Source organism: Notothenia rossii (genome assembly GCF_949606895.1).
Source record: "Notothenia rossii genome assembly, chromosome: 1".
Lineage (NCBI taxonomy): Eukaryota > Metazoa > Chordata > Actinopteri > Perciformes > Nototheniidae > Notothenia > Notothenia rossii.
In genome coordinates, this window is record NC_136912.1 from 91,921,643 (window position 1) to 91,934,928 (window position 13,286).

The window sequence follows — 13,286 nt, forward strand, 5'->3', positions numbered from 1 at the left end:
ACAATAAATTACTGTTTTACCACTTGCCAATCTTTAAAGGTAGGGTAGGTAAGAATGGAGAAACCAGCTTGAGTGCGCTAGAATTTGAAAATACACAACCGAAAAGAATCTTCCACTTCCTTCCAGAGCCCCTCCTCCAACACACACGAACACGCACATGACCAATGAGGGCACGAGATAGGTTTGTGCACAGATGGAAGGCTGACAGGCAGGTAGGCCATCCAGTTATTTTAGCCGGGCTGGCTCAGATGATTGGTCGTGCTTTTTACAGTACTACGGCTTCCACAGATGAAATATTTTTTATATATTTATTGTCAAAGCCTTTAATGTATTCATTGCTATCGGGATGTTAAGAGCATTCCTTGGAATATAACAAAAAGTGTTTCTGAAGTGAATTACCTACCCCACGTTTAATGTTCGCAATATAACACTGTAATTTAGGATTTCAAAGTGAAATCAATGCAGGCACAGTTAATTACTGTGAATGTACAGGATAAATGATTACCAGGATTTTACAACATGTTACTGTATTATTTCACAGTAAAATACTGTATTCAGACCATCCTCTGAGATCACACAACAAATTAAGGGATTTTCTTGCTTTTATCGCTCTTGCTTGGCTTTAAATACTAATTTCTTTCTTTGGTGCAGGTTTTACTTAAATTGAAAGGGGCACCGCTGCATGCCTTAAAATAAACGATGCAACATATAAACATGTAAAATTCAAATTGTTGTGTTGGCTTAGTGTTTTCAGGTGCCTCCTGGGCATTAATCCTGAGACGGGCTCGAAAGCCAAAAAGAGGCATGGCAATTTAAACCCCCTTGTCAGCACATTCTTCAGAAAAATTGTTGACTTTGAGTGGATGTCTGTGTAGACATGTGTTAAGTGCTCCCCTCCTTGTTTTATTTTCTGTCTCCCTGGCTCTGCCTCTGCCCAGGTGCACCTGGTCTGCCCCTGGCTCCGCCTCCGACCAGGTGTTCCAAATTCCACTAAGCCGTGTGTATATATAAAGAGAAACTGGAGGAGAAGGATCTCTTGCCTATCCTAACGCCGGAGACACTGTCCTTAGAATACCTCTTTGCCATTTTAAGTATTAAGAGTAATAAAAAGTTAAAATGGGCATTTTCTTTGTTTTTCTTTGTTGATTGAGCTGATTGAATTATGTAGTTATGGTACAATCCCAGTCAAATTTACAATATATTATCGTATTATTTAGATTTGTATATTTACAGTAAATGACTGGCTACTGTGTTGCATTACTTCTACAGCAATAGTGTGAACACACAGGTGATTACTGTAATTTATGTACAGCAAGGTACCATAATACCACAGCTCTGTACTGCTATATCTCAGTAATTCCATGGGCATGGCAACTGTAAAGTCACAGTTTAGTTGTACTTTTATTCTAATTTACTGTAAAATATATAAAGTAAATTACTGCGAAATATTTACAGTAAATTGCTGTGAAATCCATGCAACTAGTAGCCAGTAATTTACTGTAATTTTACAGCCAAACATTTTACAGTGTATATAATATCAAAACATTGCAATGCAGCACTTGAGTTACTCTCCACCACTGTTCATGTAAGATGTGCACACATGATGAAGGGTGTGGGGGGGTGGAGGGTGGAGGGAGGGTTGTGCGGTTGGCTCGTCTGCAGGCCTGGCAGGGAGGAGACGCTCAGAGGAATTCACCCTCTCTCTGAACGGGCTGCTGCAGGATCAGGAGATGTTCGTGACGTCTGAGATATCGAGCCGCTGCAACAACCACATGATGAGCTCCTGGGATAATTTACCTTTCAAGCCGTCCTCTTTTATTACTAAGTTAAAGATTACCTTGCAACAGATGATTTAACCCCAAGAGAAGAAAATGACCTCTGGCGACCTAAAACTAGCTTCTGTTCCCTATTGGCAGGTGAAATACCAACATTTTTGTGAATTTTATCACTGGAAAAAAACCTGCAATAGTCATTGAAATTATAGTTTGTACTGTCAAAAAGCTCCTTTCAAAGTTCCCCTTTCAATACTCTGACTACTTTGAAATGCAGGCTGAAGACTTTTCTTTTTGTCGATGCTTTTAATTTTAATTGAACTATTCATATCTTAGACTGCACTGTAACTTTTATCCATGTATTTTTTCTTTTATTGTTTATTTAATTAACTTTTCTTTTTAATGACTGATTTTAAATGCCATTTTCTTAATGTCTTTCATTTTTTGTAAAGCACTTTGAATTGCCTTGTGTTGAAAAGTGCTGTATAAATAAACTTGCCTTGCCTTGCCTTTCAATGGTAGTGTAATAATATTGTAATATGGTTTATAATATGATTCTTTCGACACTTAAGCCTGATGTTTTTCAGAGCACCATCAATCTTTCGTCGTCCTTCCTCACCACTCTCCATTTCCTCCTGTCGCTCTGCATGCAGGAGACGAGACGAGTTACCTTGAGGAAGACGGATGGATGTGTGTGTGTGTGTGTGTGTGTGTGTGTGTGTGTGTGTGTGTGTGTGTGTGTGTGTGTGTGTGTGTGTGTGTGTGTGTGTGTGTGTGTGTGTGTGTGTGTGTGTGTGTGTGTGTGTGTGTGTGTGTGTGTGTGTGTGTGTGTGTGTGTGTGAGAGAGGCAGTGAGAGTGAAATAAAACACAGAGAGATGCTCTCGAAGGGAAACAACAAACCAAATGTTTTGCAAGTTGTTTGCAAGTCGAGCTCAGAGAGATTTGAATATCACATCATCTGATATGTGGATCTGTGATCGTCCTAAATATTTAAAGCAGCATTGAAATGCTCTAAATGTCAACAAACTGGATAAACAGGAAACATTACAATGAAAAGGCTCCGCCTTAATATTCTGAAATGTTATAAATGACATGTGTGTGTTAAGCAAACAGTGGCGTCTCATAATGCAGACCCTTTGTAGAAACGTTACAAAGGCAGCAGGAACTTCCAAGCTGTGGTAATTGGATGTAAATATGAAGCGGCTCTTCTGCAGCCAGGACATCATGTAAGCGGCTATTGAGGAGTTGAGTGAAGCGTGGGGACATAATGCTCCATCATCATTTAGGAGATGATTTTACAAATGTAAGAACATTTAAGAATTGTATTTAAAACAAACAAAAAGTGGGAGGAAAAGGAGAGCACAAACTAAGAAACAGCATGTTTTGTTATATTTAAAGGTCCCCTATTGTACTGTTTTTCATCAATGTAGGTCTCAGATATATACAGAACCTGTCTCTGATTGGCTGAAACACCAAACAGATCATTGCAGCATTACCCATAATCCCCTCTGTTTCAGCCCTGTTTCCAAAGTGCTGATTCTCTGTCTGTCACTTTAGATGAAAATAGGGAGCCCCTCCCCACGCCCCTCTGAGAGACATTTGGTTACAAAGAACTCAATGGTGCTCTAGGAGGAGATTCAGGTGATAAGGTTTGGGGGGGGGGTTACCTTGGTTGCTGATTGGCTAATTGTTACACAAGCCAAAAAATCGTTATGACATCATAAAGTGGCCGAAATCTGATCAGCTCATTTTCAGACAGGTTTTTATAGAAATGGATCAGGACAAGAAGAGAGAGAATCTTTGTTCCTGAAACTTTCAGAATCTCTTTCCACAGAGGGGACACATGTTGATGTAGAAGAGACATGAAGGAGAGGGGACACATGTTGATGTAGAAGAGACATGAAGAAGAGGGGACACATGTTGATGAAGAAGAGACATGTTACGATGTGAGGTGTAGGTGAAAGAACGATACGTGGAGAGAGGGTTTTCTTGCAAAAAAGTACAGGCGTTTTATTCTTAGCCTTCCACATTATTCCACAGAACACACAAACTGCATGCCAGGTGCTGCATTCACCAGCAAGGAACAAACACAAAATGCCCCCTTCCCCTCTCTTCCCAATCACATTTATAGGAGACTGCCCGCCTTCCCAATCCAACCTGGCCAATCAGGTCATGGTTCCGAAAGCGGAGTGAAGGGTTAAATACAAAATTAAACACTGTTGTCTACACTTAATAAAACCCTAAAGGCTTAAGTAAATTCATTATTGCATCAACATAAAGATTATACCTTAAAAAACAACAAGGTCTGCTTAAAACGGATAGTTTTTAACCTAATTGACACTCAGAAAATCACACATTTCCTGACCAATCGCGTCCAAGACTCCGGCGCCTACTCATACGGCACATATAAGGAGTACTTTGGAGGCGTGCTCCCCCTTTGAGCACTGGGACAAGATGGCCTCCAGGTCTGAACAAAGGAAATGGTGATTACTTGGTGCTTGTGTATTTTACAGACTGACAAATTAATTTAGATGCATTTTATTAGTTTGTCTATGTAAACTGTTTTTATAACTTTAACTGAAATAAAGACAACTCTGAAAAAACATGTACTACCTTTCTTCACAAACAAATAGTTAAGACCAACATGTTAGTGAGGGAGTGTGTGCGCTTCCTCACACATGAAGAAGAGGATTTTGCATAATAGGTCCCCTTTAAATTGTGAATTCTTTTAATACTCTATATTCTATGTATTACTTGTCTGTTTATTTATCTGTTATGCTATTTTCAGCTCCTGTGCATGCATATTGAAATGCTCACGTTTTCATGAAACGCTCCATATACTATGACTTGGTTGGATATTCCTTTAATTACTTTTTATAACATACTTAACTAACTTTCTATGTCATTCCATATCACAATGAATATGACATGAGTACAAGTACGTACAACATACTATACTATTACTTTCTATATATTATGCCATCACCTTATTTATGACTTTTAATGTCACACCATTACTTTTCTATGACATACTCAAGTATTACATTTTATGACAGACTATACCATGACTTTTTATGATGAAATATACTTATACCTTTTATTTCCTGCATTCAAAATCGTACTCAAGTAAAAGTGCATACATTTAGCATCAACACATACATTTTTTTTTTATCTTAGTGTTTTGTATTGTTTTTACGTCATGCAGGAGAGTTTTTCAGTCTGTGGCTTCTGATCTGGTTTCATTGTCTTGTGTTTTACATTTGTTTCATGTCCTGTCTGTTTTTTTATGTATTTATGCTATGTTTTTATACAGTTGTTGATGTACAGCACTTTGTTCAACTCTGTTGTTTTTAAATGCGCTATATAAATAAAATGGATTGGATTGGAAAGTACCAAATGTAATAGTAAAATAGTGCAGAGCCATTGTAAAATATTTGATAAGATATAGTATGTTTGGCGTTTCAAGGATCATATATTAAATGACTGTATTTTGATTATTGATGCATTAATGTGTTGATTACAGCTGGTTAAAGTGGAGCTAATAATTATACTGTAGCGACACCAAAGTATTTAAATGCTCAGTTAAAGCCCTGCATTCAAAATCTTACAATGACTTTTTATGATATTATTTTGAAGGACAACATTATGAAAACTTTATGACACATTATACTATCACTTTGTATGTACTCAGTGGCCCATAGGGGCGCTAGGGGCGCCGCCCCACCTCTTCCCACATTACAAATTAAAATAAAAAAAATTAAGATAAAAAAAAATGTTTTTTAAAAATATATATTTTTAATTTAAATTTGTAATGAACAAGGTAAATATTATATAATTGGTATCAGTAAAATGCATAATCTACAATAAAATCTCGTTTAAAATGGTGTTACGATGTCTAAAGTTACTGATAAGTCACATGTTTCCTGCCTGGCCTTGCCCGTGTATCATTACCCTCTCTCGTCTGGGCGCTAAGAGAGGAGCCCTCAACCAGTGCAGCAGCAGCCACTAGCAGCTGACTGTTGCTATCTGTAAGCTATGGCTCCGAAACATAATTTCAGCCAATCAGCGTCGTCAAATCTGATGATCACTGGGCGCCAATGTCAGCGCCCGGTGCAGGGTTATGGCTAGAAAGGATCCGTCTTGTGTAAAACTCTCGCGAGAGTTTGCGAGTCACTTGGCTGAATGTTTAAATTTGACAGGCAGCCTTTCAATTACGATCGTTAACATCAGTGGGCCACAGCAAATGATGGTGAGAAGCTAAACTATCAATTCATTATGTCAATTACAGGGAGTGTGATTGTAACTGTGTGTGTGACTAGCTGGATGCAAAGAGGTAAACACTGTCTTTTGTTTCCCATGCTTGCTCTTCAAACAGCCGGGGTCAGATACTATGTGCCCGTGCTAAATAACACACACACACACACACACACACACACACACACACACACACACACACACACACACACACACACACACACACACACACACACACACACACACTATTGTAGTTGATTTTTGACAGCATCCATCAAACTAGATGTTTTGCCTTAATGGTCTGTTTTCTAATATTTCTGTGTTTCTGAACCACGTCTGTGTCTGCATATAATGTTCGTATTTAGTCTCCTCAGGGTTCCCGCGGGGTCTTAAAAAGTCTTATATTTGATTATCTGAATGTAAGCCCTTAAAAAGGTCTTAAATATGACCACAAAAATAAGAAAGGTCTTAAATATGATCGGATTTGAAAGGTACTTCTGTGTTGCGATAGCGTCTAAATGTGTTTTGGGGGAAATGTCCGGGCTGCAAAGTAACCAGTACGGTAATAGCCTTTCAGTTCCCCCCAACAATTTGTATTGAATTAAATCAACATGGAACCAGTAATCACTAACTTTGTTTCCCCCGGCCCCTTATTAGAGAACACCCAGCTAGTAACCTGGAAACCAAGCTTCAGCTTGCGGCAGTCAGAAACTCATGTATCTTCGAATGTACTTACAAATGAATATGGGGAAGTGTCAGTTCAACCGTATTTGGTTGGAAAACATCTAATTTAGTGCTTGGTTGAAACGAGTGGAGGGGAACGTGTTTGAAGCCCGCCGCACCATTTGCAAAAGAAATAAGCGTTTGTTTTGCTAATGTATCGTTAGCTAGTGGAGCGTTAGCTAGTGCAGCAGCTCCCGCAACAACACCGGGGGACCTCCGGGCGACGTTTGGGTCTACGTCAACCCTAAAAGCGGAGGTGCTGTAGACGCTAAATACCGTAGCTAAACACCAATCATACAACAGCAACGATGAAATAGTGTAGCCAATTTAATTTAAGGCGTAATTTCTCAAAATGTTCCCCGTGTGGTTTATTCACCATTACAATTGCCCCACCTAAAATAATTTCCACCAGCCGCCACTGTATGTACTGTATTCAAAATCTTACTTAGTATTGGCATTAAAATATACTTAAAGGTGGGGTAGGTAATTTTGGAGAAGACTAGAAATTGGAAATACACAACCGGAAAAATCTGCCCCTTCCTTCAGACTTCCTCACAAATCCCCTTCTCCAACACACACGAACGCGCACATGACCAATGAGGGCACGAGATAAGTTTGTGCACAGATGGAAGGCTGACAGGCAGGTAGGCCATCCAGTTATTTTAGCCGGGCCGGCTCAGATGATTGGTCGTGCTTTTTACAGCGCCACGGCTTCCACAGATGACATTTTTGTATGGATTTTTTGTCAAAGCATTTAAGATATTCATTGATATCGGGATGTTAAGATCATTCCATGGAATATAACAAAAAGTGTATCTCGAGCCGTTTTCTCAAACTTCCCTACCCCACCTAAAGTACCAGGAGTAGAAGTGACATAATGTAAAGCCATTGTCCAATCCCTCCATAGCTAACAGGGAAACTTCAAAGCTGCTAATTGGATGTAAAGAAGGAGCCATGCCATCATGCCTGTGTCTTCAGTGGAGCATGCGGACATGTGTATGCCTCTGTGGGTACGGACTCATCAAAGCGTCATTTATGGATTCTTTAAATACAAAGCAGACATGCATAACGAGATGAAACACCCCCTCTGAAAGGAGAGCTGGCACTGGACAGCAGGATGAGCCGGCCGCTCAATGGATCCTATTGTCATGCAAACTGTGCAGGGCGGGCAAATCAAACACACCCTGCCGACGACACAATCACAGCACGGAGAATAAATAGACGTTTGGAAGTCGGCTGCAGACAAAAGACCCTCAGAGGACGCCAAAACAAAAAGGAGAAGAAAGAGGACAAACTGTCACAACAATCTGGATCCTGATGGTGGGGTCTCTGCACGTGTGTGTGTGTGTGTGTGTGTGTGTGTGTGTGTGTGTGTGTGTGTGTGTGTGTGTGTGTGTGTCTGCTGGCCTGAGACGCTCAGCTGGGTCTCTGGACGGGGGGACACAGACGTCTCGAATCGACCGTCACCTTTCCCCAGGGGGCCGGTGAATATGCCCCTGCAGGTCTGCGCAGGAAAGCCCACAGCTGATGGACAGATCAATATGAACCTTCTGTCAGCAACACGTCTGGTCTCACCGATTCAGAGGCTTTAGTGTCATATGAACAAAAGCTACAGTAGTTGGCAATACATCTGAAGCATCAGTCTCCTCATGCAGTGAAACATGCAATATACTTGAGACTTAAGAAGAAACAAATATTGTGCAAGAAGAAATGGAAGTGAAATAATGCGAGAGAATGGTGCAAGGATCAAAATTAAATGCAGAAATAAGTCAATTATACACGAATAAAAAAATAGAATGTGATAAAATAATGTAAAATGAAGTAGTGTACAGAGGAACGTGGGAAGCCCTGTTTCTCCTTCAAGCTACGGCTGGAAAATGTTTCCATTTGACTTTAAAAAAGGTAATTTTGTTGCAAAGGTGTGTGTGTGTGTGTGTGTGTGTGTGTGTGTGTGTGTGTGTGTGTGTGTGTGTGTGTGTGTGTGTGTGTGTGTGTGTGTGTGTGTGTGTTTGAAATACCACCGGGAAAATTGAGGACTGAAACCCCTTCCCAGGCAGTCACTCTTACATAAGTGTCCTCCGTCGCAGCAAATCTCTGCAAGTAAAAAATCAATCTTCCTCCTCTTCCTCTTCCCCCCTCTCTCTTTCACACTCTCTCTCTCTCTCTCTCTCTCTCTCTCTCTCTCTTCCACAGCTTGTTTCATTGCACTTTATTGGCAAGTATACTAAGGGAGACACAACAAGCCTGACCTTCATGACTAAATAATTACTGAACAGTCTTGTCTCCGTTCTCTATGTCTTCACTGGTTGTGGTAATAAATAAATCTCTCTCCCCCCCCCCCCCTCTCTCTCTCTCTCTCTCTCTCTCTCTCTCTCTCTCTCTCTCTCTCGGGCTGTGGGCATCTCTGAGGTTTCAGAGCTGACTTGGTAAAGCACATGAGGAGTAAACAATGTGTGAGACAGAGACAGACACACACACACACACACACACACACACACACACACACACACACACACAGACAGACAGACAGTCTAACCACTGGAGCGAAGGCAGGGGATGTCTCGGCTCTGCTGTCTGAGGACGATGTGTGTGTGTGTGTGTGTGTGTGTGTGTGTGTGTGTGTAGGCGGGCACTCAGGATCTTGACAGGTCAGCTATATAGCACCATAAGGAAAGAGGGAGCTGAAGCAATGTCTGCACTTTATACACACACACACACACACACACATGAAATATATTCAGACTGATACATATTTCATCATTATGTAAGTCCAGCTGACAGAAGGGACAGGAGATACTAAGGAGCAATGGAGGAGAAATATAGCAGGACTGTCTTTCTGCTACAGCGACATAAATCAGATATAATGTGGTGAAGTTGCATGACATGTCACTTGTTAGACGCTTTTATCCAAAGTGACTTACATACTCAATACTGTGGGCAATCCCCACAGGACCAATTTGGGGTGAAGTGTCTCAGGGACACAACGACATGCTGACCGCAGTGGGGTTTGAACCTGTGACCCCCTGATCCCAACACCAACGCACAACCCACTGCGCCACACGCCTCCCCATAAAAACAAAAAATGTTGGACCTACTAGACTGTGTCTTTTTCTCAACATACTACACTATTACTTTTTGGAAATATTTTGCTAGGCCCACACCTTTGACACAGTTTGTCAATTTGTAATGACCTCACTGAGCTCAGGCCTGCAACCGTGCTCTCAGTGTTTTGTCTCCATATTCCTCAGCTGATAGAGGTGTTATGGTTTGATCTTAATATGGACCATGTTGATTCTTCTCTCAGAACCAGTGAAACACATGGGTCAGGGGTAGAGTTCTTCAGAATTGGTTTGGCAGCAGCTGTGTCAACTCGTGGCACAACACATGTCTTGTGAATTCTCCGGCCGAAGCTCCAAATAAACCATCAGTGTTTGCCATCAAAGTTCCAGCTCTCTCCGTGTCCCTCTGAGTTTCGTCTCCATTGCTTCAGAAGTTTCCATCACAGATTAAAAGTTTAAACTGCCTTTTTTCATAATAATTGTTCACATACTACATCTATTAAGGATGATATGACGTTTTTCAACCGACTATAATATGACTTTTTTTTTTACAAATAATGTAGTTTGAAGAAACCTCAACATTTTTAACACTTAAGAAGGCTTTTGACATATTTACATATAACATAGCATCTTACCATTGTCGTACTTTTACGATCTCTTAAGGACACGTTCTGCACACTTGTTCCACTCTGCCCACAATTTCATGCCCCTGACAAATGGCATTTTTAAGATTCCTCTCCCCTCCCATGTTTTTCTTATCCTTCCAAACAGAGGTGGGAAGGCCATCTGAAATATGCCCCCTGGTAGAAAAGCCATTGTGATGACCCATCGCGTCACAAAGACAACACGAGGACCATTTCATTCACAGAGTAAAGACACAAAGGAACCACCAACGACCCGTCCACTGACCGATCCCATGAGCAACAACTGTGGGCAGAGCAGCCAACATTCCTGGCAGGCCGGGCATACTTGGCTTCGTTTGGCACAACATGTCTCTTCCTCTTTATCACAAAGACACAGCAAAGCCCTTTGTGTATTTTTGCTGGATTTTTTTAATACATAATTGACATTTCCTCTCACTCTCATTAATAAAACAGAGATTGTATTCCCTGTTGGGTTGGAGTGGGGCTCAAGGATGGGGGTTGCGGAAGGTTGGGGTTGCATGGAGGGGTTTGATATGTTCCCTGAGGTGCCACACACACACACACACACACACTAACACACACATACACACACACACAGCTACAAAACCCCCTCGCAACCCCCTCGCTTCCCCAATCAAAAGCCCCTTTCCGCTTGAAGAGAGAAAAAACTTCAAAAGCAGCATCCACAGTCTGATGAGGAGTGTGGCAGATGTAAACCCGCCCTCTGGCACACACACGTACAGAAACACACACCAAACAGAATTACGAAGCCATGCCGTGTGTGTTTGTGTGGGTTTGAGGCGAGCCCTTCTGCTGCAGCCGGTCCGGATGACCACTCCGGATGAGATGTGACACTGAGGATGAATAATACAATGGAGAGATGCTCGGACGTGTCAGCAGCATCTGTCTCCGTCTGCAGGCTGACGTGTGTCGTCCTCCCTCCTTATACAAAACTAATGAAGCACAAACACGCTGTATTAACACACAGATTTATGCATGCACGCACAAATACAGAGAGCCACACACCGTGACCGGCATCTCTCATCTGAGATTCCACAAATTCCCCAAAGAGGGTCACTCTGCTTTCAAAAATGAGATCTCAGTGAAGAGGGAGAGGTCAGCAGAGGTGGGGCACGGCCAACACTGGAGAAAGACCCAAACTCTGAATGATTTATGATAGGGTCGAGCTGGATTGCACGGTGGGTTGTATTGTTGTAACTGAACTGAAGGGGTCTTTGTCATTTTCAAAGCAGGCAATGCCCCCAACGATGAGCTCCTATAGAGTCTAAGCTGCAGGAATGAGTCCTCAAACTCAGAAATAAGTTAGCATTTTTACCATTTACCGTTCTCCTTGTCTTGAAGATTTGTAAACGTGCTGTTAATTAGACACACTTTTTTGAAATTGTACTTTGCAATAATCACTTTTCATGTAGAAAACATACATATTTTAGAATATTCCAATATTTGTTTAATGTCTCAAAACCTAACGTGTCTATGTCAAAGGTGTTAGCTAGAGGAGACTACTAAATGACGACACACATTAGCTTAGCCTTTAGCTTTGCCTTTAGCTCAGCGGTGAAGTTGTACCACCGTGAAGTATGTTAGAAATTAAAATCAATGTTGATATGGCGTAATTTGAATTAAATATACTATTTCATTTAAATCAGTTTTATTCTGAAAAGCCGGAAGTTCACACTATTAACTTAACACTTTTATTCTGAAAATTCTTCATTTCCGGTTAGCATTAGCATGTGGCGAAATGCTACGTTTTCAAACCGTGAATCGAAGGTGAAATGACATGTGATTTTGTACACTGAGCACACTGGGATTAACACTCATTTATTGACGCTGAATAACGTTTATCAGGGAATGTTTAAATAACCACAGACACCAGAATTATTATTGGACCCGCCCCTCGACGACGCCGGCCAATAGGAGAAGACCTCAGATGACAACAGGAAGAGCAAGCCAATAATTGATCTCTTATACCCCCTGACCTGTACTGACCGGTCGCTGGATGAGGAGAGCGCCTCCACTCGCACATTTCATTTTGTACACCACCGCATCTCTTGTGTAATTAAATGCTGTTAACTTTTATAAGCTTCCCTTGACTCTTTTCAGTCTCTCCTGCATTCAGGGTTCTAGAATTGCTTTCAAGTACTTGTTTTATATCATATTGTTAGCTTCCCACTTCTTCAGATTGCATTTACGCTTCAAATATCATAAAACTGTTGTTAATATTCGAAGATATGTTGCCAATTATCTTTTTTTCTGCAAATACTCTGAACCTCTGTGCAAAAATCCATTGCTTTTCGTTAAGGTAGCCTCTGCAATGCTAACTTCCTGGTAGGCCCAAAGATATAAGTAGTCACTCCACCACTCTATTGGTTGACAACTATATTTCCCTGAGGGCCGAGGGAAAGATAATTTAAAAGACATGTGAGAGAAGAGAGCTGGATGAAGAAGAGATTAAATGTATTTGAACAATGGTGTATTCTCCCTTTGTTTGTGGAGGAACAGTTTCTTGTGTAAGTTACAGCAGATGACATAGCTTTCATTGAGCTTGTGTCATATTATGGTGTTATCCTACTTAATGCCCTTTAACACTCTGCCAAGAATGTGTAAGATGTAATAGACTGAAATAAGACCCAGGGATAAAACAAGAAAGAGCAAAACATGCACTGTGTGTGGTGTGGTGTGTGTGTGTGTTGTGTGTGTGTGTGTGTGTGTGTAGTGTTTCTGTGGGTGTGTTTAGCACTGTATGTGTAGGTGTGTGTGGGTGTGTGTGTTTACGGTGCATGTGTATACACGCCAGCAGTCATTACACTGGGTT